The sequence below is a fragment of the Phyllostomus hastatus genome, unplaced genomic scaffold (assembly GCF_019186645.2).
Source record: "Phyllostomus hastatus isolate PE091 unplaced genomic scaffold, TTU_PhHast_1.1 phas_scaffold_93, whole genome shotgun sequence".
Classification (NCBI taxonomy): domain Eukaryota; kingdom Metazoa; phylum Chordata; class Mammalia; order Chiroptera; family Phyllostomidae; genus Phyllostomus; species Phyllostomus hastatus.
The window spans coordinates 12,057,346-12,079,963 of NW_025334042.1; the positions used below are offsets into that span (position 1 = coordinate 12,057,346).

Genomic DNA, 22,618 nt, shown 5'->3' on the forward strand with positions numbered 1-22,618 from the left:
TATTCACTTCTTGCCACCAAAGAGACCCTTTAGAAGATGTCACATTATTTTATGTACATATTTTGATCATTTACTTTAGTTGGAGGAGCAGCCTGAATAATGTAAGTGCTTTTAGATTAGCATATGCTAGGTTTAGATAGTACTGTATTCACAGAAGTGCAGCTTTCAACAGGTCACCTGCTTTTGGTACAGACTTTCTTGGGCTCTGCAGGTTAGTAGCTTGCAGAGGATAATAATTCTAACCAAGGCAATCTGCACTTTGAAAAGGCAAAATAGAAATTGTGCATGATACTCAGGCTGTGCAATAATAGAGCCCGACCCAGAGAGAAGTACATTTGCTCAGTGATGACATGATCAGAACCATTTATTCCTTTGTCCTGAGCCTTGATGAATGGCTGGCTTGAAATGCAGGCAGAGATCTGTAGAAACAGTGCTCATGATAATGGAAACCAGTGGGAAAATTGCTCACCCCTTATTACTTTTTTAATTCAGCTACATGTAAAGAGGACACTGCAAGGAATCACATTATGATTTATGTGTTGTGGAGCCTGCTGCACTAAGATTGTTAAAACCATATTGCAAGCTTGTTTACTTTGAATTTTTAAAGGAAAAAAGTATTGTCTGTCCCGGTTTATGAAATTGGATGCTTAAAAATGATAGCAAAATTATGATTTTAATGACTTAGTTTATATTTAAAAAAGGAAATTCAGCTGCATAAGATGAATTTCTGAAAGGAAATAATGTGTATGTTTTGTTTTAAGAAATTCCCCATGGTGTAGGTCTTCTGCAGTTCATTTTCCTAACCAGGACAATCAGTTTGCAGCAGAGGATGGCTCTAGTGCTGGGGAAAGTTAGCTTATGCCCTTGAACACCTCGTCTTCCCCCTGCTTCGGCTTCTGTCAAGACTAGTTTATATGATGTCATATTATCATGTAATTATTCAAAATTGAAGCATTATAGTTTTCACACATAAAAGAAAATTGGTATACTTTTGACTCATACATTTATAAATATGTTTGTTGGCATTTAAAAAATTAAAAAAAATCTCTTTTGTATGTACCCTGCTCCTAGAAGTCTGAGGGAAACAACTGTGATGAGGAGGAAGGTGAAAATTACCAATACTTTTGTAGCAACTTGTTTCACCAGAATGTTGTTTTCGTAAGGACTGTATTTGATGTCTGCTTGAATGAGTACCACATACTGAAGACCTAATTACATTTGTGATTTTATCACTATTGGCCAAGTAAGTACACACACATTCTTTCCTACTATATAAAAACACCTTTTATTTGAGGCAGTGACCTCTGTTGAGAAGGCAGGGTGAGTTTTACCATTGAAGAGGTTAAGTGATTTTTTCCCAGGTCTCATGACCACTGAGTGATGGATTTTCTTACAGACCTTAGAATCTAAGGCTTAGATCATTTGACTGTCATTCCCTCAGCCAGGAAATGCACTGAACACAATACAAGAGACGGTGCATCACAGGACCACTGTGTGTGGACTGTCTAGTTAGTGGTTACCAGGGAAAGCCATTTGGTTATTATTATTAATATGAAATTAGTTTTTCTCCTCAAGAGTTTAGGATTAGAAGACCACTGCCTAACACTTTGCCTTTTATGGTTCCCAGGAGCTTAAGTGTACACTGGGCAAAATCAACTCCTAGTGAAGATTATTTGCAAGATATTTCCATATTCCTTTATTCACTCATATTTAGTCAGCATTATACAAGTCAAAATAAGCCTGATATTCCCTGCAATCCTGGGGCCCAGACCCCTATGCTCCCGATGCAGGAGCTTGTCTGTCTGTGTGGGTTTCTCTCGTGTCCGACGGCATTGTCAGTCAGCAGGGACAAAAGGTGGCTTCTTGAGAGTAAATTGCGTGATCAGTCAAACTTCACATTCAAAACAACTTTCACCCTCTCCCTCTCTCTCAATTAAATTCTAGGACAGTGTTTAAAACTTAGTTCCTTTTACTCTCCTTAAGTTTAGTCAAGGAGAGTCTGGTTTAAAATACAAAACAGAATATTCAATTGTACTCCACTGCATATGGACCGAAGGTGTATGTTCTAACTTGCTTGCTAAACATGATCACAATTCTAGTAAGACTTGGCAGATACTGCTTTCATTCTGTTAGAAAACAAGCATCATGACTTAATGAGGGCAAGTCATAACCAGTCAAGCATGTCTAAATGCTCAGTTCTGTGTGTGTTGTTAAACTATATGAAGTTATGTATATGTGCAAATTTATGTACACTGATTAAATTACTACTGTGATAATTTATTTAAAACCTAAATAATATTCCATGTATAAACCAATACAACCAAAGGTGTGGCAACCAATACAGTTGAGAGTTCAGTGTCAAGTTCTGAAGATGCCACCCAAAGGAAAAAGTGATTCTGGAAAAGGCAGAAGTTGGGGTGCAGCCTCTGGGAGTGACAGTTCTGATAAGGAGTCTCAGGGTCACTCAAAGGTGGTGGCAATGCATTCAGACACAATCTGTGTGAAAAACATGGAGAAGTCAGGAAAGCCTCGGGAAAGTTAAAGTCTGGAGTGAGAGTCAGTGAAGTGGCTGCACAATATAGTGGAGACAAAGCCAGGCCAGGAGCCGACAGGCTGGATGACCAGAGGGTCCGCAGTGGGGCCATTTGAAGAAGCAGACTTTGCCTTGCTTGTAAGTGGGCTGGACAGGCCTGTGTTTGCAGACACTACAGTTAAGAAGAAATTTGGATATCATACCGTTATGGTTGAAGGGAAAAAATAAAATTGTATAGAATACTGAAAAAAAAATACAACTGAAAATGCTTTTGGAATACTACAGTCTGTGAAGAGTCTTCATGTCTACTTCCTCTTTTGTGGCCTCTAATCTGAATGGGTCTCTAAAAAAACACAGAAAGGCTTTAAAAATACATGACGGGAAAAGGCAACTAGCTCCCACTTATAGCTTTCTTTTCTCATGCTTGCTACTGTCTTCCCTTAGCTGCCACTAAGTAACCAAACCCCAGCTTTTGTACCTTGTTCAGCGTGCAGTGCTCAGTTGGGAGACCTGAGCTTTGCAATCCTCACAGCCTATTAGTCTGTTTCCCCTATAACAGTATAAGCTTTGTGTTGTCAGGGACTAGGCTACCTTCTCATTATTTGATCTTCAACGTCTATCATAATCTAAATTGATTGTATCCACCAAAGTTTAATACCTTCTTTGGGCCAGGCTTTGTTCTACATGCTGGTGATGGCATGGTGAAAGAAACTAACAAAATCCGGCTGGGGTTCAGGGGAGAGGCAGACAACTGCACTTGAACAACAATTAAAAAAAAACAACAAACAAAATCCTTGCTTTGATGGCAGTTACACTCTGGTGGGAAGATCTATGTGATTAACTGTTTGGATGGATAGTGTAGCAGAGTATGTGAAGTGTGGAGCTACAAAGAGTGGTAGGGAGGCCTTTTCTGCTAAACGGACACTCGAGCAACATCGGGCTGAGCTGTGTGAATATGTGGGGAGAGAGTTCAAGGCAGAGTAAGAAGCAAGAGACTGTGGGATGGTTGACATGGTTACAGAACAGTAATCATAATAAACATAAAAAAAATGAGTACACCTGAGATCAGAGAGGTGTTTGCATTAGGACTTGGGCCTATTAGCTTTATCTGTTTAATAGTGGCTTTAAGCTTGTTTTTAGTCTCTGAACAGGATATTGCATTGACTTTGCTGGTTCTTGTTGTTCAGGGGTTTCAGATTGATTTCTAGAGGGCTGATCATTAATCCTAGGGACCTGGGACCTAACACTTCACCCTCCCCCATTTTTATTGCTTGGTGATGATAGCAGAAAGTCTCTCAGGCAGAGAGTCAGTGGATGTGTGAATTGAAGCTTTTGTTTGTTTTCTGCCCCAAGGGTGTCATTTTGGATCACATGAGGTATAAATGGCAGAGTGGATTTATGACAAGTGTAATGTTTTGTGAAGGAAAATAGGGGGTTCCATAGAAGATGCACCATATTCCTGCATTATGTCTTGAGCTTCGCATTGTCTATTTCAAGACTGAGCCCTTGCAAACTGTAGCATTTTTTTAATCTCCTGCTCCACCCAAATTACTGCATTCCCACTGTTGACCTTGTGCTTTCTGAAATAAGCCTTTCTTGCTTCTTCTTTATTTAATTTGAAGAATGTTGATCCATAGGATAGGAAATACAGGTAAAAAACTTATGAATATATGGGAAGTACTCAGGACAGAAAAAAAAACACCCAACCCACCCTTATTTCTTACCCAATCACTGGTGGGAATATAGTCACTTTGGGAAGCAGTCAGGTAGCATTTAGTGAAATTATGTGAACATACATCCATGACTACTCACCCAGGCCTAGGTATACCCTATAGTAAATTCTAACAGAGGTAAAGGAATATATTCGAGGATTACCTTTGTTCCTCATCTATCTATTTTGGTGGTGTTGGGAATAGTATTTGAGAATTAGAAGCAACAAATGTCTATAACTAGGGAACTGTGGAAGTAAAATGCACAAGATCTATGCTTAACAAGGCACTTCAAGGCAACAAACTAGATATAAAGAAAGCAACACAAATAGGTATTAAGAACCTCGATAGGTATTAAGAAATTAAGAAAAAATGAGATACACACTCTAACATATTTTTGTAAATTAAATACATTCATATAAACTTAATATCTTTATAAAGATATGGGGATATTTTAGGACATATAGCAAGCAGTTTAGGGATGGGGTATTGGGACAAGGGAGGATTAGAAATAAATTGGAAATTAAGCTAAAACAAGAGAGAGGCCTTACAATGATGACAGTGTTCTATAAACTGAAGAATATGATTAACTCACTTCCTTGCAGCTAAGGTTAAAAAAACAAGGGAAAATTGCGCTCTATTATTTGGAAATAGAAGAGTCTTTTCTGAATCTCCTATACAGTATAATGATTCCAAGGACATATTTCTATGGGGGAAAGAGTATCTGGAAGTAATTCACAATTCATTAGCATGAAATACAATGTAAAGATAACACATCTGAAAGAAAATGAATTGTTTTCTATAGCCTTAGGCTTCTAGTCAGTGTGGCATGTAAAATATTTCTGTACAGAACATAGGGCTGGTAAGGCTTGACTATGGGATATGAGGTGGGGGATGAACATAGAGGGCTGTTAATTTTTCCTTCCTTTTTATTTCTTTGTTTCCATGATGCTTCCTTGGTGAGATTTCCATTCCAGTCTAGTTCCTCATGTCTGCATCTTGAACTGGCCTCCTTCTGGGCACCTTTACTGTAGTGATGGAACTGGCCTGGTGGGGGCACTTCTGTGCTCTTGCTTGTGCTTTTCATTTGAGATTTTTTTCTTTTCTTTATTTCCTCTCACTTTCTCTACTATATCCCTAACGTTCTCTGAATGAATTGTGCTTCCTTTTCCAACTCCAATGACACTTTACCCAATGCAGGACATTTATGGGCAGTACTTCAGTGAGTTGCTAGAACATTTATTAATTACTTCCTTTTGCATTCTTCCTATGCCCTAGCTGTATAGATTCACTTGGATTTTAGCATTTTTAAAATGGGAAGGGGGAACTGATGATGCTAACTTTAAGTTCTGAAATGATGATACAGTAGATGACTCACCATTTCACTAAATTTTCTCTCTTTGACTTTGCTCCTTTTTTATTCAGGTAGTACAGTCCAAAACCCAGGACTCTTGAGATGTGCTTCAGTGGCTTAATTATAAGGCCTTTATTGAAGATCTGCTTTCCTCATGTATCCAATAAGACAGTGATTACCTTTACCATGTGCTAATTCTGCTTAGTTATTGGCTCCTCAAATGATAATTACTGTTTATCTAATTATGTGGTAAGTGCTGTGTGGTGACAGGGTGATTAAACAATGTGCCATTACAAAGTAACTGTGGTATTTTTGAGGAGTCTGTTTGATCAGGATTCATTTTAATGATAATTCATTTGATACTGAAAGAGAACAACATCAAGTTATTTGTAGGAAAATGGCAAATGTCATTTAGTTTCACATTATAACCTATTATGGTTTAGCGATGAAGAGGTGAAGTGTATTCTCCTGTGATAATGAATTTCACACACTTTCCTGGTTACTGGAAACTAGGCTCTTGGTTTTCCTCATTGGGAGGCAGTTGCAAGTGCTGAGCGAGGAAGTAGCATTTCCTCCATGCGTGCCTAGCTTGAAAAGCAAATGTAGGCAAGAATAGGTCTGCTTTACCAAGCACAGCAAACTCTCACTTGGGACGTCACTTCGTAGTTCCCTTGCACTGTGGCACACAGACTGTGGTCTTCGTCCCAGCAGGGACTTTGAGCAGGAGGGGCTTCTTGTCAAATGTCAGTTTCTGGGCTCCGCCACCTCCTCCCCTCCAGAGGTTCTGATTAGTAGGTCTAGGCCAAGGCCCCCAAACCTGCCTTCTATCCATGTAGACTTAAATGCTCCCCAAGCGAAATCAAGGCCTCTTTACTGTGAGAGACACCAAGCGTCATGAGGACATTCAGGTCTAATGTGTGTGGGTGTGTTTGGACACCTGTGGCTGTTTCTTCTTCACTCCCTCCTCCCCCACAGTACTTCTGTCTGACGTAGGTGTATGCCATTCCACCCTTGTTTCTTGTATAGTCACCTTTCTATTTTTTTTTTTCAATTTCCAAATACATTTCCATTTTGGAAATTATTAAGCCTCTCAATATAGAGTATTTGTCATAAAATATTGAGACATTAATGGGCATATATCTTAAAATGTGAGGTGCGATGTATGTTATAAATGTAGATAAGGATATTGGATTCACCAAATTCTTTTTGGAAGACATTTGGAGAGGATGCTAGGTCTTTTGGAGATCTTCATTCAATTCTGCTTTCAAAATAAAGGTTAACTTTATTGGGCAATTACTCAAGTAGGTGAAGTGTTTTATATGCATTGTCCCTTTTAATCCAACAACCTCCTGTAGAGCAGAAATATTACTCTACTCATTTTCACATGGGAAAATATGGCACAGATAAGCTAAGTAACTTTTCCAAAGTCACACAGCTCAGTAAACATTTATTGCTAAACAAAATCTGGGTAATTCTGCTGTGGGAGAGGAAGAATAATTCTTCCTCTTCCTTAACAGGTTGTTGGCTGAGACATCCCCTTTAAAAAAAGATGAATTTATAGAAGAAAAACAAATAGAAATTTAACAAGATGTATACCTCCTATATACATGGGAGATATGCAGGAAAAGAGTAACTCCCTGAAGTGGCTCAAGCTGTCACTTCAAATACTGTCTCTAGCTAAAGGCAAAAGAAAATGTTGGGGGAACGGGGACCCCAGTTATGGGAGGTTATCAGGCAAAGCACAATAATCCAGGGCATGTTTGTTGATGCAGTTTTAAGTCCATGCCTTCTCCACTGATAAGAATTTCTAGAAATGTAGAGTCTTCCACTTCTAGTACAGAAAGGGAGGCATTCTTACAAGCAGAGATTTCCCTCCTAAATGCAACTTCTCAGTTTTCAGAGCTTTAGTCTGTCTGCTGTGAAATTAATCAGCCAAAATAATCCCTAGGCAAAAGACACAGCCCTTGGGGCAAAGTCTGCTCTCCTTCATTGCTCTGAGCACCTCGACCACAGCCAGATTGTGGGAATGTTTTTATGGTTCTTATAAAATAGAATTCTTCATCTAAAAGAAGGCGAATCCTTAGCCTCCTGAAATCTGTGTTACAATTTTCTTCCTTTCCTCTTTGTGTCCTCCCTCCCCCTCTCCCCAGTCAGAGGCTGTGTGAGTCCTGATCAAAAGAATGGGGACACCGCTATGTTTGCATTGTCAGAGTCTGGCTGGAAGAAAGACAGCTGTCCTCAAAAGTGGCTCTTTTGCATTGATTTAGCTCGTGGTGAGAGAAACAAAGTGACAGAATGGCTGTGTATTCCAGGCAAGGACCAAGACCTCTAGAATTAAGTGAATGCCACCAAGAGACAACTAGGCTTTTAAAAAGAGTGACGATTTTCCTTCATTGGTCTGCCAACTGTAAGACATACAAATGTAATTATATTCTTTTTAGAGGCAGGTACAGGTCACTGAACGAGTTCCACAAAAGAGGGGTTTCAATTCAGTCAGAGAGGCCTTGCTGACAGCAGCACGTGCATTATCCAGGCTTGGCAATGGAAGCCACCAAAATCAGTGAGCACTTGGAGAGCAACACTGGACAGGAAAGTCAAACAATGAGGTATTTTTGTGTCATAATATTTTTGGGAGAACTCTATAATATTTTTAGCATGGGTATGAAAAACATAGACCATCTTTCAGGGAATGAGATATTTAATATTAATGATACTTAGTATTACCCACTTGGAACCATTTTAAAATTTTGAGAATAAATATTTTATTTATCCAAAATTTTTGCTAAGAGCAGAATTGAAATGCTGATCACATCAACCATTTAATAAGGTTTAGGCAAAAAAGTTCACTTGAGTTCTTCATTTGGGATTAAAGTGTATTTAGTTTATAATACAAATTTGTATGAAAAGTTGCAAAATGTTTTGTGCTTAGAATGATTTTTAAATTGTCTCATTTACTTTATAATTGGCTTATAATACACATTGCTGACCAGTGTGAGGGGGAAGAAAAACTTCCTTGTTTTCCTTCCTAGTTCTTCTGGCTGGTCTAATATTAAAGTTAACATGAGACAGATTAACAGGAGAGAATAACCCAGTTAATCATGTATGTACATACAGGGTTCCACAAGAACTTGGTGTCCAAGGGCAGTTAGGCTCATGCCATTCTGTGTGGGTAGAGGAAGGCAGGGGTCTGGGACTTCAAAGGAAAGCAGGCAATTCACAGGTAGGTGAGAAAGAGCAAACATTTGGTGAACAAAGTCTTACTGGGTCACACAGAGCAGTAGGAGCAGGTTTTTCTACCTCAGGTCCTTTAGCCAGGTAAGCGGGAGATGAAAAGCTCTTCTTGAGTTTGTTGCCTTGAATTGTTTTCCGCTTGGAATAATCTGCATGCCATGGAGGCCCATTCTTGGGAAATTCATTCTGAACCCCTTCAGTTTCTTATAAATAACTAACCAGCTTAAAATAATCAATATCCCCCAAATGCTGCTCTTCCTGACCAGATTCAAAGTAAAAGTTGCTTTAGATGATTTCTGTGTGATTCTTGATACCTGCTAGGAGGGTACACTTTAAATTTGTTTTTATGATTTTCTTATTTTCAGAGTTATGTATGTTAAAAGATAAACAAGCATATTAAAAACTATGAGTTTAACTGAGCAAAACTCGATTCCAATCTGGCAGTGCCAAACTGGAAGTGGTTAGGAGCCATCTACCTACAGGAACCAGGGAAAAGACTTAGTGTGAAGGTGTGGAAACAAAGAAAGGAAATTATTTGATTGGCTACAGCTTCATGCCTTTAGGTTTTGAATTCATGACCTTGAGATATTTACAGGCTTAGATTTGAGTTTGCTTACTTATCCCACCGTAGCCTTAGAGCCACCTCACTCTGATGGCCTCCTTGTTTAACTAATTTAACAGTACAACTCAGGTTGTTGGGAAGAAGCATTGTCTTTTGATTGGGCAACTAGTGAGTCCAGTATTGGCTCAATGAAGAAGTTGAAAAGACACATCATCTTTCACTTGTTTAAGTGTAACAGATACTTCCAAGTCAGCGAAAGGGAGACTGATTTTTAAAGGTTTGTCTTGATTCCCTCTTGGTGTTTCAGGGTGGGACTACCAATGTCTAAAATTGTCCCTACTTCTGCATGAGAAACTGTGCAGACAATTTAAAAATTTGTTGGTTCATCTGGCTTTGGCCTGGAGGTTTGCATTTGTAATAACTACTGAATCCTCCCAATGTGTTTGGCTCTCTAGATGTTTGCACACAACATTGTCTGAAGCACACTCTGTCATTTGGTATCATAAGCTTAGCAGTTACTCAGATGAATTGGTGATAGTAGAGCTTTTTCTTTTCTTTTAAGCAGGCAGTCAATTTGCAAAAGTTAAAAAAAGAAAAAGGCCTTTCCCCCATTTATGTAGCATACAGGTTTTTTTTTTCCCACCAAAGGAAACTGCAATGATTAATAATTTAAATGCTAGGCTCCCTGCAAGTCTTTAATCACGTGAACTGTAGAGACTGGATTACATTCTGCTGTGAGCATTGCTACTATGACAGTGTGAATTGCACTTTTAATTTTTCTTCCCATCTGACAGCGTATCTAATTACACTTTATAAAATCTGTTTTAATGATACTTAAACCAGATCTCGGCTATTGTGAATGATACAACTATGAACATAGGGGTGCATATATTCTTTCAAATTAGTGTTTTTGGATTCTTAGGACATATTCCCAGAAGTGGAATCACTGGATCAAAAGGCAATTCCATTTTTAATTTTTTGAGGAAACTCCATACTGTTTTCCACAGTGGCTGTGCCAATTTGCATTCCCCACATTGGTGCACTAGGGTTCCCTTTTCTCCACATCCATGCCAGCACTTGTTGTTAGTTGATTTATTGAAGGTAACCATCCTGGCAGGTGTGAGGTGATATCTCACTGTAGTTTTAATTTGCATCTCTCTGATGATTAGTGATCTTGAACATTTTTTTCATATGTCTATGGGCCATCTGTATGTCCTCTTAGGGGAAGTATTTATTTAGATACTTTTCCCATTTTTTAATAGGGTTGTCTTCCTGGTGTTGAGTTGTGTAAGTTCTTTATATATTTTAGAAATTAACCCCTTATCAGATGTATCATTTGCAAGCATGTTCTCCTGTACAGTGGGTTCCCTTTTCATTTTGTGGGTGGTTTGTAATTTAATTGTCTGGATTTGGAGCTTTAAACAATTCCCATATGATTCTTATGTGAAGACAAGTTTGGGAAACACTGTGTTATTCTATAATTAAAAAAAATCTAAATGATATTTGTGAAGGAAATCAGAGCTTATTTGTGTTTGCAACATGTACTCATTCTTGGAGGATGTGTACTTGATTAAAACAAGATATGCAACATTCTTCTAGACTGTTAATGATATATAAGTAAAAAGATTGGAGGCACTTGGAACTCATAACACTTTTGTAGTGCACTTTTAATTTGCACTCATATGTATCTTCCTCAGTGGAAGAAATGGACCCCAATGACCTTTACTAATGGTATCTATACTCTATCTTTGACAGATGTATAAAAACATGCATTTTTGAAAAATGTGTTTATGGGTTTGAAAAGGAAAGAACAAATTATTCTTTTCTACAGTTCATGTGATTATTTTTATCTGGGATGGTAACAGAGTAAGGGTTCTATTTTCTGGTATTAGTGTTGGAATGGGATATTCAGGTATGCAGGAAAATCCTTTCTAAAGTCTGAGTGATTTGATTTGGGTCCCTAGATTTTTGTGTAAGGTAGACCCTCTACTTCCTAATCATGTTTTGAAACTCTCAGCAATCCAGTTGACCCCAGTTTCCTGCTTACCTCTGTTATTAAAAAACAAAATTCAAGTGAGTAAATTTAAAGATCGAATTGGCTTTATTTCCGTGATTCAGGAATGGGGCAGCCTTTCATAGGCAGAAGAAGGCAGCACAAGGAAGAAGAAGGTCACCTCGTTTTCCCTGGGCAGAGGAATAGGGGTCTGTCTGGCAGATTACCTCACTAGTGCTGACCCGTTGAGATTACATTCTGGAAGAGGCTGAACCTGCAGTTAGGCTAGTCTTGGTTTGGTGATTTGGTTGTAGAACAAGTGACTCTGGGGCGCTATTCTCTTTTTTTTCAATACCTCCTACTTTCCTAAGATATTTGCTTCTTTCTTTGGAAAGGTCATGTGCTGCTGCCCCACTGCTTCTCCAGATGACTTGCTGCTGCCATTAATCTGTTTGCAATGACCAGATTTTTCTTAAGGTACCGGTCCTTTGATCTTTTAAAAGAGGTCATTCTACTTGTTTTTTCTCTATTACAGGTTCTTCTGTCCTTCCTTTCCCCCTGCTCATTCCTTTTTCCATTTCTAGCTTCCTTAAATTATTCAGACTTAATTCTTTTATACCATACCTGTCAGGCATGGTTTAGCCAAAAAACCAGAATTCACTCTGAATTTCTAAGTATGAAGACATTGATACAAGGATGTAGAAATCATATAACTTTGGGAGAGCCAGAAAAGTGAAATTATTACCACTTGGGTGTATGTTCTAGCTAAACTAATTTGGGGTTTTCCCTTCTCTACTGTTCCTTCTTTATAGGCAATGCTGATGCCCTATCCAGCTGTTTAACCTTTTGTTGAATCACCTCCTATTGCTCTATTAATTTCTTTTACCATAACAACAATAACAGACTGAATATATTCAGAGTATTGTATAATTTACCACATTCTTTTTGTCTATCTGATTCCTTCCCATCATTCAAGACCAAGATACTATGCCCATTATTTTTTTCCCCAGGAAGACTCTGATCACCTTTGCCTGTGTGATTTTAGAATGAGTGTTATATAACCATTGTCTTTGTGCCTTTGATTTCCACTCCTTATTTTGCTTTGCTTTTTATACCCCCCTATTTTCTTTTGTTCTTTTAAGTTTATAATGGCTTGTTTAGCTATATCCAGAATTTTTTTTTTCAATTTTCACTTATCTAGAACTAATGGGTCATGAGACATTGTGGGTTACTCTCTTATTTTTGAAATGCATATATGCCAGAGAATATTCTTTAGCCTGCTATGTTTTAACCTATGTATAATGAATCAGTGAGGACTATTTTTTCATCTCTTAAAATGCTCTTTGAATTTTTTACTCTCCATTCCCACTGCCAGCATTCTACACTCAGTATTTATGATGATTTTTGCAAGAATTTGCTAACTGGTGACTCCTATTTCTGTAACTACTTCTCAATAATTCCTCTCTCCTGGTCCATGGCAGGCATTTAATGCATGTTTGTTAACCAGTGAATTATAATAACTAATGAATAGTGCTTCTGTTATATCATTTTCTCTTTTTATTTTATTGATTATGCTATTACAGTTTCCCCCTTCACTCCCCTCCACCCTGCCCACTCCTTCCCACCCACATTCCCCCCTTTAGTTCATGTCCATGTGCCGTAAGTTCTTTAGCTTCTATATTTCCCATACTATTATTGCCCTCCCTCTGTCTATTTTCTACCTATTGTCTATACTACTTATTTTCTATATATTTTCCCCCTCTCACCTCCTCCCATTTCCCTGTTGCTAACCCTCCATGTGATCTCCATTTCTGTGGTTCTGTTCCTGTTCTAGTTGTTTGCTTGGTTTGCTTTTGTTTTAGGTATGGTTGTTACTAACTGTGAGTTTGATGTCTTTTTTTACTGTTCATATTTTTTATCTTCTTTTTTCTTAGATAAGTTCCTTTAACATTTCATATAATAAGGGCTTGGTGATGATGAACTCCTTTAACTTGGCCTTATCTGAGAAGCACTTTATTTCCCCTTCCATTCTAAATGAAAGCTTTGCTGAATAGAGCAATCTTGGATGTAGGTCCTTGCCTTTCCTGACTTGGAATACTTCTTTCCAGCCCCTTCTTGCCTGCAAGGTCTCTTTTGAGAAATCAGCTGACATTCTGATGGGAACTCCTTTGTAGGTAACTGCCTCCTTATCTCTTGCTGCTTCTAGAATTCTCTCCTTTATTTTTACCTTGGCTAATGTAATTATGATGTGCCTTGGCACGTTCCTCCTTGGGTTCAACCTCTTTGGGACTCTCTGAGCTTCCTGGACTTCCTGGAAGTCTAATTCCCTTGCCAGATTGGGGAAGTTGTCCTTTATTATTTGTTCAAATAACTTTTCTACTTGTTCTTTTTCCTCTTCCCCTTCTGGTACCTCTATAATTCAGATGTTGGAATATTTAAAGATGTCCTGGAGGTTCCTAAGCCTCTCCTCATTTTTTAAAAATTCTTGTTTCTTCTTTTCTGTTTGGTTGTTCCTTTCCTCCTTCTGGTCCCTTCCATTGATTTGAAACCCAGTTTTCTTTGGTTCCCTGTGCATTTTCCTTCATTTCTCTTATTGTAGTCTGCATTTGTTCATCTAATTTATGACCAAAGTCAACCAATTTTGTGAGCATCCTGATCACCAGTGCTTTGAACTGTGCATCTGATAGGTTGGCTATCTCTCAGTCACTTAAAAAAAAAAAAACTGGCTCTGGGGTTTTTAACTCTGAGCCATCTTTTTAATTTTATTCTATTTTTTTCCTTTAGTCTGGTCACGCCTGTTACGTATGAGGGGCAGAGCCTTAGGTGTTCACCAGGGCGGGGCACCTCAGTTGCTGGGTTGTGACATTGTATGTGGGGGCAGGGTCCAAGAGGTAACAATGGCACCTGCTCTACTCTCTCTAGGACTTTAGTCCCCTTTGCTGCTTCCCACAAGCAAATTGGGCCTTCTGGTGCTGGCTCCTGGGCAGGTGGGCTTGTGTACTTTCTCGGACTCTGTGGGTTTCTCTAAGGAGCCTCCTGTGAGGCTGAGAGAATCTCCCTGCCTCAACTTCCACAGGTGTTTTCAGTCAGTGCCTTTAGGCTTTGTTTCCCGGTGATGCGTCCCTGGGTTGCGTGGTCTGTGTCAGTACCCATTTTTGCTTAGTTTGCTCGCGGATGTGTGGCTGCAGACAGCCAGCTGCTCTGCGCGCCTCACTGGGTCTGCTCGTTGCCTCCCACACCCAGGGTCTGCCACCTGTCTGTCAGCTGCCCCTGTGCTTCTGGGGTCCACCAACTGCTGCCTGTGCGCTGCGCGCCTGCCGCAGGTTTTTCCTGCTGGGACCCCTTGACCCCTGACCCCTCTCCGCAGGCCTCCAACTCCGTCCCTCCTTACTGGACTGGATGTATGGTAGTCAGACTTCCATTCAGTTCATTTCTCTCTGTTCTGGTTGTTTTTTGTTTGTAAATTTTGGTTGTCTTTAGTTTTGGTTGTACAAGGAGGCACAGTGCAACTACCTATGCCTCCATCTTGGCTGGAAGTTGTTATATCATTTTCTTGTGGTAAAACTTAGTTTTTGTTGTCGCCAAACTTTGACAGTTATAAAGTTCCTCAGACTCTGTGTTTCATCTGCCATTTAATTCTGTTTTTTTTTTTAAACTGATTTTATTTATTTATGGAAAGCGGGGAAGAGAGGGAGAAAAAGAGGGAGAGAAACATTGATGTGAGGGAGGAACATTGATCAGCTGCCTCTTGTACGCATCCTGACCAGGGTCTGAACCCATGGCCCTGGCATGTGCCCTGTCTGGGAACTGTGAATCTTTTGCTTTGTGGGATGATGACCAACCAACTGAGCCACAGGGTTGCCATTTAATTCTTAACACCAGAACTTTTTTTGGCTAAATTAGTTTATTTTTTATATTCAAGATATGTTAACCATCCTTTGCTTACTTAAATTTTGCCTATGCTTTTCAGCTAGTTTTGTTTTTACCACATTTAACAAATTACAGCTTCTGACATTGTATTTTTTCTTAGTAGCTATTATTTCTAACCAGTCTAGTATTGGGGAAACAAAAAATGTTCAGATGTAATAAATTATACTAAGATAATTGGATTCTTCCATCAACTTGAAGTACCTAGCAAGTTTTGGCATGTGCAGTTTTAGCTGCTGTCAGTTCTAGTCACTTTTGATGATTCCTACCAGTGATGTCTACTAATATCAATTACATCATTGATTTTTAAATTGTGTATTCTTTTTTATTCTTAGCATCAAAACAAACAGCACATTTTATCTCATATATGTTTATATATATATGTACACATACATACAAAGATAGGAAGTTATGTACCACTGGGTTAAAAGAGCAGAATAAAAATATTCTCAGGGTTGAAATGGTCGAGTCAAAAGTTCTCCTTTGACTCTGTGCTCCTAGCCTGGGTGTGAAGGTCTTTAACAGTCTAACTGTATGTTCCCTTCCCATCCTCTCTCTGACCATATATCTTTATTTGCCCCTTGCTTTAGCTATATTGGATTTCTTGATATCTTGTGAACATATTACAACCTAATTGTCATGCATTTGTGCCTTTGTTCTCACAGTTCCCTCTGTATGAAACATCCCTCTGTCTTCTTCGCCTTGTGAATTGTACTCTTCTACAAGACCAAGATCAAATGTGTATTGAGTTCTTGATCCCTCAAGCTTAGTGAATATTGCCTTCCTTTGTGCTGTTATATCATCATTTTTGTATCCTTTAAGAAGTATTTACCACATTATGTTATACATCTTTTCTCTATTAGACTGAGTTAATCGGGGTATGTCTTGATTTATTTCCCTCTAAGTACCTAGTAGATCTTTCACTAGAGATGCTTTCAGATGCATGTCTTTTATGCATTGCCCTGTTACACAACACATTAAATCAGAGTTTGGCAAGCAGACCAGGTCCTGTATTTTTAAAGTAGTCTAATACCTACAAACTGGTTTAGGATTCTCCTCTGTAGTCATTGGCTATGTCTCCAGACAGCCTATGTCAAGTAGTCACTTTTCATATCCTTTGTACAACCTCATTAATGGACAGTAGAAGACTCCAAATTTAAGAAAAGAGTTTAAAGTAGCTTTTTAAAAAGGGATCTTTTTTAACCTTAAAATTGATTAGTACATGAATATATCTTTTTTCTTAATAATAAGAAGTGCATATTGTTCATTCATAAAACATTTATTGATTACTTATGGTAGCATTATTATACTAGAAACCCCAGAATACACCATTGCCATCAAGATATTTCTTGAGTTGAAGGGTGTCTAATTCACTTGGGAGAGGGGAAAAGAAATAACACTTGGCAAGCATTTCCTGTATGATAGTTACTTTCTTTTATATTTCATATACAGAGTTGTTGTTAATACTCACAACCACACTATTTCATTGATGAACAAATGTGTCTCAGAGTAGTTAATGAACTTAGGGCAGCCCAGTTTGGGAGGGGCAGAGAAAGAATTTGAAGTCAGCCAGTGTTATGTGTCTCTAAAGCCAACACTCCATTTCCAGATATCATCTCTAGTAAATGTGAGAGTATATAAGGATAAGAATTTTAGGACAAATTTCTTAACTCCTTTTCTCTATCAGTTTGCTAATATAGCTAATTGAACTAATTATCTTCACTCAAGCATTGTTTCAATGATTGACTAACATAACATGTGAAAAATGATTAGTATAGTGACTGGAACAGAGTAAACTTCCAAAAATTGGCAGCTACTGTGATTATTATCATGATTAATCACACTACCTCTGAGAAAATAAAAGAGCAAATCAGACCTATAGAGAGCCAGACAAACACAATGAGCTGAATGTGGGGTTTGAAACCGTGATACTGAGGTTGAGGCCTGTGTTCTGTGTCTTGTGTTTTTGTGTAGTAGCTTACAGGAGCAAGCAGCCTTACTGTGCATTATTAAGGCAGTTGAAAATGTAGCTGAAGCACAAGCTTATTATACCACAATATATGTGTAGAGTACTAAGGGACCTCAAAGGAGGTGGTGCTTGGCTTGTGGAATGGAGTGAGTTAGGGAGAATTAGGAATACCAACAGGGTTATCATGTAAGTGCTGCTAGAAGGGTTATGGAAAATGTGCTGTGCAGGTATAAAATAGCATAATGAGGGGCCCAGGAATTGAAGCAAGTTGTGTATGGAAGAAGAAAATGAGGTCAGCACATCATAAATGAGGTTTTTAAAAATTTTATTTTCTAAGTTTTAGCCCTCTGTACTTCCACCTAGAGGAGCAGCTAATATGGGAAAGAGATACAGGGAACATGTTTTTAACATGTTTTAAATGATAACATGGTGTAGTGATGCCCATTAAGTGAGGGATTCACATTGAACCCACGAGGCAATCTTATTATTCAATGCTTGACCCCCATGATGTTACCAGGCCGGGACCTAGATTGCAAAAATATGGGACTGCAGACCTGTTTATGGGTTTCATTGCTTGTGTGTATATCATAGACAGACTCTTCTTCATCGGAGAACAGATGACAGTGGTGAATAAATCATCTTTATCTTCTCTCCCCATTCATATAATACCACTCAGAAGCAGGAACTCCATAAATTCTGACTTATCAGTTTACTTTTTTCTGAGATATCTTTACTCCTCTTGTCACTTCTAGATTGCTTTTCAAGTTTTGAAACGAAATATTTGGCATTTTGAAGGACCACACTCCTGTGAACATTGCTTTGAACAGATGAAGGAGTCAGGTCATCTTTTACTTCAGTTTCTAGCACCTTGCACTATTACAGATGGGAAGAACTGTGCCAGCCTGCTGGTGCTTCTTGATGTAATGTAGGTAGTGTGCTGGGCATGTTCACTTATGGAAGGAACAATGTCGGGCTGGTGTGTCTTCTGGAATCAAATGATTGCACTAGATACATTTGGATGGTTATTAGATTCCCTTTAACTTGTCTTTTACAGTTACATTACTGCATTTGAGAACTTTGAACTTCCTCTGGTAGAGGGACTCTGCAGAGTATGAATGTTATTCTCAGTCTTTGTCACTTGGGAACAAGTCCAGTGCTTGGGTTTTTCTTTATAACCCAATGGACCAGTATTTAGATGCAGCAGGTGATTAATTAGTGTCTCTTGATTGAGTTATTGCTAGTTATAGTACACATGCTGTTCTAAATACCTAATAGAATATGCATATAGAAAAAAGATACACTTAAATGTCACCTCCTCACTGACACCTGACATAGAGAAGATCAAGACCTCTGTTATATAGCCCCTTAGCAATTCTCCCTTTCAATTTGAAGCAATGTGAAATTTATTTGTAATATATGATTTTTTCCTCCATGTCCACGGAGGTATTATTCTTGTACATGTCTACTGCTCACATGTAAACTTAATGCAAAAGAATATATGCATAGAAAAAATACACCTAGGAAAATTACTGTTTCTTTGACTGGCAAAACACTAGGAATTACAATTTATTTTTGAAATTTCCCACTGTAATGTTGTGAATGCATCAAGATAGTTTAAAACACCTCAGATGAATGAGAAAGTAGGAAGATAGAAGTTGTGTTAGCGTTAAGTGCACATGAGAACAAAACAGGCTCCATTCCAAGCACCCTTGAGATGGAACTGCACCAGGTAACATGCATCAGCTTCCTCGGATGCTACTGGGCTGAGCTCTTTTCCAATTAAATTCCATGAGTATTTATTGAACATTTGCTCTATGCTCAGCCATGGACTTTCTGATGTGGATTATTAACTCACAGCCATTAGATTAAAAAACCACAGAAAATAGCAAGTGTTGATGAGCATGAGGAGAAATTGGAATGCCTGAGACTGTTGGTGGGAATGTAAAATGGTGTGGCTGTTATGGAAGACAGTATGGTAGTTTCACACACACACAAATGGAATTATCATATGATCCAGTGGTTGTACTTTTTGGTATATATCAAAAAGATTTGAAAGCAGGGTCTTGCGATTTTGTACACTGTGTTTATAGCAGCATTATTTATAATAGTCAAAAGGTGGAAACAATCCATGTCTGTCCATCAATGAATAAACAAAATATGGTATATACAGTAGAATATGATTAAGCCTTAAAAAGGATGGAAATTTTGACATATGCTACAGCATGGGTAAACCTGGAGGTCATTATGTTAAGTGAAATACACTAGTCACACACAAACACACAAGAACTAATAATTCTATTTCACTTAAATGAGGTACTTAGAGTTGTAAAAATAATGGAGATAGAAAGTGGACAGGTAGTTGTCAGAGGCTGGGAGGAGAAGGGAATGGGTATTTATTTATTTATTATTGTTCACTTACAGTTGTCCCAATATTTCTGCCATTGCTCTCCCCTGCCTTACTCACCCCCCTCTCCCTCAGCCAGTCCCCACCCTATTGTCTATTACCATGGATCCTTTATACATCTTCCTTGACTAGACCCTTCCCCTTCTTTCCCCGCTTATTCCCCTCCCCAGTCCCCTGTGGTCACTGTCAGTTTGTTCTTTATTTCAGTGTCTCTGGTTCTATTTTGCTCATTTGTTTTGTTCATTAGGTTCCACATGTAGGTGAGATCATATGGTATTTGTCTTTTACCACCTGGCTTATTTCACTTAGTATAATCTCTAATTCCATCCATGCTGCCGTGAAGGGTGGGATTTCCATCTTTCTTTCTGATGGAAATCAGAATCCCACTGTGTAAATGTACTATAGTTTTTTGATCTACTCATTTAATGATGGGCACTTAGGTTGTTTCCAGCACTTGGCTATTGTAAATAGCACTGCTATGAATATAGGGGTGCATAAGTTCTTTTGAACTCATGATCCAGGATTCTTAGGGTATATTCCCAGGTGTGGGACCACTGGATCCAAAGGCAGTTCCATTTTTAGTTTTTTGAGGAAATTCCATACTGTTTTCCACAGTGGCTGCACCAGTCTGCATTCCCACCAACAGTGCACTAGGGTTCCCTTTTGTCCACAGCCTCACCAGCACTTGTGTAAGTTGGTGGCTGAGTTTTATTTTTTACGTGTAGCTGTCCAGCTCTCTCAGCACCATTTATTGAAGAAGCTATTTTTACTCCACTGTATGCTTCTGCCCGTTTTGTTGAATATTAATTGATTATAGATACATGGGTTTATTTCTGGGCTCTCTATTCAGGTCCATTGATCCATGTGCCTGTTATTATGCCAGTATCAGAATATTTTGATTACAGGGTAGTTGTTCTTTAATGAGTCTAAAATTTCAGTTGTTCAAGATGAAAAGTTCTGGAGATTGGTTGTAGAACAATGTGGGCATACTTAAAACTGATGAACTGTACACTTAAAAATAACAAAGGTGGAAAAATGTATTTTGTATATTTTACTGCCTCCCCAGATGACTAAGAAACAGTTCTACCCTCAAGTGTTTTACAGTCTTTTTCTGGTGATAAACTGAATAAGGTTTTACTTATTTGAGTGGAAAACTAAAGGATGAGTAGGAGCTGGCTGAATACAAAGAGGAGAAGAAAAATGCACTGTTGACCATATGTATACGGAGAAACTAGATGCTGGGGTGGCTGCACCTCAGAGAATGTGCCAGGCAGACACTGGTATCAGGCACGCTGTGAAAGAAAGGCAGGTTCCCTATTGTTCAGAAATTGCTAGGATGCATTATGAATTTTAGCCTTCAACCCAAAGACTTATATTTATATTGAGTGCAACTGAATACATCTCTGATGAGGTGTTTCAGGCATTGCACAATTTCATGCCACTCTCAGCTTCCCAGAGTTGGGGCCACTGACCCATTTGCAACCTCAGTTTTGTTACTTCACAATGCCCTAACCCTAACCCTATGCCTGGGTGAGAAGTAATAATTCTATGATGTGTCAAAGGGCTCTTGGAAGTAGTCCATCCCTGGTAATTGAACTTACTTGTTGCTTCTGAGTTTCAGCCCAGTTCTGGATTCTAGCGTTTACTCCCCCCACCAGTTTTATTGATGTAAAATGGACAAATAAGATATTTAAAATGTATAATGTGATATATAGATATATATGTATGTATGTATATATATGGTGAAAAGATTCCCCCATTGAGTTAATTAGCTCATTCATCATTTTACATATTTATATTTTTGTGAGAAGGTATAAGTTCTAAATTCTTAGAAAATTTTAATTATACAATACTGTGTTATCAACTATAGTCACCATGTTAAACATTAGCTCCTCAAACCTTATTCATCTTATAACTGAACTTTGTACACATGTAAGTGATACCATACAGTGTTTTTTTCTCTTATTTCCTTGAAGGTTCACCCATGTTGCAAATGACAGGATTTTCTTTTTTTTAAGGCTGAAGAATATTTCATTGTGTATGTATGTGTGTGTACAGTGTGTATACACATCTGTATTTCACATTTTCTTTATCCCTCCATGCACTGATGGACACCTGGGTTGTTTCCATGTCTTGGCCGTTGTGACTAATGCTGCTGTGAATGTGGGGATATAGCTATCTCTTTGAGATCTTGATTTCAATTGTTTTGGACATGCATTCAGAAATGGGGTTCCTGGACCATATGGTAGTTCCCTGTTTAATTTCTTGAGGAATTTGCATACTGTTTTCTATACTGGCTGAACCAGTTCACGTTCTCACCAAGAGTGTACAAGGGTTTCCTTTTCTGTGCATCCTTAGCAGCATCTGTTCTCTCTCTCTCTCTTTAATAAGTCATCCTAACAGGTGTGAGGTGATATTTCATTGTGGCTTTGATTTGCTTCCCTGATGATTAGTGAAGATTGGCACCTTTTCATGTACCTGTTGGCCATATGTATGTCTTCTTTGGAAAAATGTCTATTCACGTTCTTTGCCTATTTTTAAATTGGGTTATTTGTGTTTTTTTTCTATTAGATTTTTTAAGTTCCTTATATATTTTAGGTGTTAACCCCTTATTGGATATGTGGTTTACAAATATTTTCTCTCTTTCTGTAGGTTGCCTTTCATTTTGTTGATGGTTTTATCTGCTGTACAGAAGCTTGTTTGCTTGATATACAATAGTTCTACTTGTTTATTTTTTCCCTTGGGCTTTAGTATTTAAAATAAATTTGCTGGCATACTGTTTTATAGGCATCTTTTAATACATAAAAGAGTAATCTCTAAAATAGTGATTAAGAGTATAGTAAGTACATAAACCAGTATCAGTTGTTTGTTATCAATTATTATGTACTGGTTATAATTATAAGTGTTCTATTTTTCTATGACTAGCAGGGCAGTAG

General features: G+C 38.3%; 1 protein-coding gene and 1 pseudogene across 2 annotated transcripts in view; both read left to right on the forward strand.

Moving 5' to 3' along the window:
• The window catches only part of TAFA2 (TAFA chemokine like family member 2), a 433,970-nt gene that overhangs the window by 198,537 nt on the left and 212,815 nt on the right, over positions 1 to 22,618 (forward strand). The window lies entirely within an intron of this gene.
• On the forward strand, positions 2,354 to 2,761 carry LOC123812353 (annotated as a pseudogene).